Source organism: Hippoglossus stenolepis, chromosome 8 (genome assembly GCF_022539355.2).
Source record: "Hippoglossus stenolepis isolate QCI-W04-F060 chromosome 8, HSTE1.2, whole genome shotgun sequence".
NCBI classification, from domain to species: domain Eukaryota; kingdom Metazoa; phylum Chordata; class Actinopteri; order Pleuronectiformes; family Pleuronectidae; genus Hippoglossus; species Hippoglossus stenolepis.
In genome coordinates this window covers 16,639,711-16,642,863 of record NC_061490.1, presented here as the reverse complement: position 1 = coordinate 16,642,863, position 3,153 = coordinate 16,639,711, and positions in this window count along the sequence as shown.

Here is a 3,153-nt window from a genome sequence, read left to right as displayed (position 1 = left end):
TGTGTTGGCTCACACTGGTTCCACCTCAGTGCAGGAATCTGCGGTTGTGCACAGTGAGGTTTGGTTGCGTGCAAGCTCTCACATTTGACTTTGCATATGGCTGCAAGTGAGCATGATTACGTTCCCAGTCGAGCTGCAGCAACAGCCGCCAGCCCCCAAAACTGATAACGCGGGTCACTGCAGGTAGTGAATGTGAAATCTTCTTAGATCGTTTACATATCATCAAACACGTCCCACGAGATTCTCTGGTTGTGATGAAGGTGGTGCATGAGAAAAAAAGAAGAGGAGCAAGGCAATAAAGCCAAGGACACTGATGGAGGCCAATGTCAACCAGGCAGTAACTGTTGAGCTGCGATGAAGAACCTGAGGTTAATTATCCAGTAATCACCATCTTTTTTCCCAAGTGGGTTCATAAATCTAAGCTAATGAAGTTCTTCCCATTTTGAGACGTGTCGTCCACTTACGAGTTTACTTTCCGAACCCATTACACCCTGAGTCCCGGTCTCCTATCAAATCCATCACAGCATGATGAGTCTGGACTGAGAGAGCTGATTTACCCAGGACAGAAAAAGACGTCCAGCAACATTACTGCAGAAGTGAAAGGATGAATTCAGCATAATGTGAATCTGACATCACCTGATCATCCTGAGCCACAAATAGTCCAGTCTTTTCAATTAGCTATTTAAAAAGGACAAATATTCAAACTGTTGATGAGGCTGTTCAGGCTCAGACAGACTGGGGAGTAAGTTGAAACATAGCGACACCAAGCGGCGACACGTGATAACTGCTCTAAACAGCTGCCACATTTTTCTGTTGTTTTGAAATAAGATCACATGTTTTGAATTTCCAAGCTAAACAAAAATCTCAACAAAATAACCAAAGATTGCATTAACATAACACAACCTTGCAGATTACTGTAAAAGTTGTTGATATACCAGTAATAATATTTTATGTTTTCACAGTAATTTCCAAGGTTTTGAATTTGAGCAGTTTCATTTTCTGTTGGGTGGATTCAGTGCTGATAGTAAGAGCAGAGTGCAGTCCAGACAGTGATGTGATCCACTCAGCTTTAATATTCATCTGTAATGACTGATTGTATGTTGTATTCTTAGTGATACTGTCTGTAGGTTTTGTGTGTGTGTTTTTAGTTTTTTGTTTGTTTTAGTTTTGTTTATTTCATTCATAGACAAAATCTTGAATGAAAAGGAGCAGACAGAAGAATAATCTAATATAATGGTGCCAATCTTTCACAAGATATTAATTATCAAAGCAAATAATTCAATACAATTAAAAAGTAAAATAGCATTTCATTGTGGTTATTTGCAAAAGAGGTCAAAGTAAATTGCTTTTTGGGTGCAAACTGTCAAATAATAAAGATGTACAGAAATGTTTATTTCGGGGAATGGGCGGCCCCACTTATTTGTGCTGAAAGACTATATTGATTTCCCAGTCAATGGTTACACTACAATCACTACTATGACAGGATAAAGGATTGTGTCTTTTAAATCCACCCAATTCTTGACTGGAGGATATGGACACCATGTCCACTAAGCAACATTTTATTAGCCAATATGGCTCCAAATCTCGAATACAAAATGATTCAAAAAGATTTTGAAAAATAGAAGAAATGCTAAAATCCAATATATAGAGGTCTGTTCCAATTGTCCAGAGTAGTTATATAATTTAGGGTTTATTTAGAGTCACAGGATCATATAACATGGAAGCTTTTGAAAAAAAACAATTATTATTCATTTTAAAATATTCATATCAAATAGAAGAAGCACTAAAATCCTATATAAAGAGGTATGTTCTAATTGCCCAGTGTATGGAGAGCACTATCTAATGTGTCAGTCCTAAATCTCCCATAGGTTAATAGCTGAGTGGAAATCAGAACATACGAATCACAACTTTATTTCTCATCAGACAATTCAGTACCTCCTCATGTCCTGTAGATGGTAGTATTGTCATGCTGTAAGAGAAAACTCCCATCAGTATGGAGTGGTTTCATCAAAGTGGTGACTCAAAAGTAACAGTGAAATAATCACATTATTGAGAAGATATTTCCTAAAATAAAGTAAAATTTAGCTCTAATACTTGTTTTAACACACAAAAGACACAAGTTTGTACTTGTATGTTGACATTAAACTTGAGAGCAAGGTGCTGAGCGTGTGCTAGCTCCACAAACATCTCACACATTCTTCTTTCCTTGTAAATCTGAATGAGTTTTGCAAACCTGAATCTTGATAGATTTGCATTATAACATTAATATCTTTATCATTTCTGATATATATCTTTTTTTTCACATCAGAAATTTAGACTTTTCATAGCAGAGAAAAACACAGGTGGAAGAAAAAAGATGAAGAATTCTTCTTCCTGGCAACTATTGTGATATCATGATATTATTAGTTACACGTGTTTCACATGTTGGTGGATGTCATCCAGGAACCAGACAGATGTCGTCCACAGTTACCTGAGCTGCTGTACATTCAAGCAACAGGTGGTAAATCTGGTTTGGAATAATTTAACTTTCTGTCACCAAGTGTAAAGGCTAGAACCTGACTGATATATCGGTTTGGCCGAAATATTGACCGACGAACCTTCCATTTTAACTGCGTTACCATATATTCAGTTTACATTGTACGTATTACCTTCGTTTTTTTTTTATATTCCCTTACATTGTATGTTTACCGATTTTTTTCTTTAACTGAGTCTGTATTTTCACTCTCCCCATTTGCTGCTGCACGGCAAAGTTCCCCTTTATTAGTGGGACTAGTAAAGGATTACCTTATCTTATCTTATCTTTTTCAGAAAAACTTTAAGGTTGCCAGGTTAGAGTAAACCCTCCTCCAGACTGACACCTACTCTGTTGCTCTGTTGCACACTTCACTCAGATAAAACTTTAGCAGAACAAATAAAATGTAATCAGATTTCAGGGGGTAATGTAAAAAGTGTGGCTGGCAAAAGTTTCATTGCGGGTTATAGTAAAATGAGAAATAGGGAAACGGACCTGGCAACCTACAATTTAACTTGTTAATAGTATAAGTATTAATTAACTATCAACAAATCAAAGAGGTCAATCATATTCCTCAAAGCTGTCAAAGAAAGAAAGAAAGAAAGAAGTGTGCCATCTGAAAGGTTTAGAGAGAGAAGCTG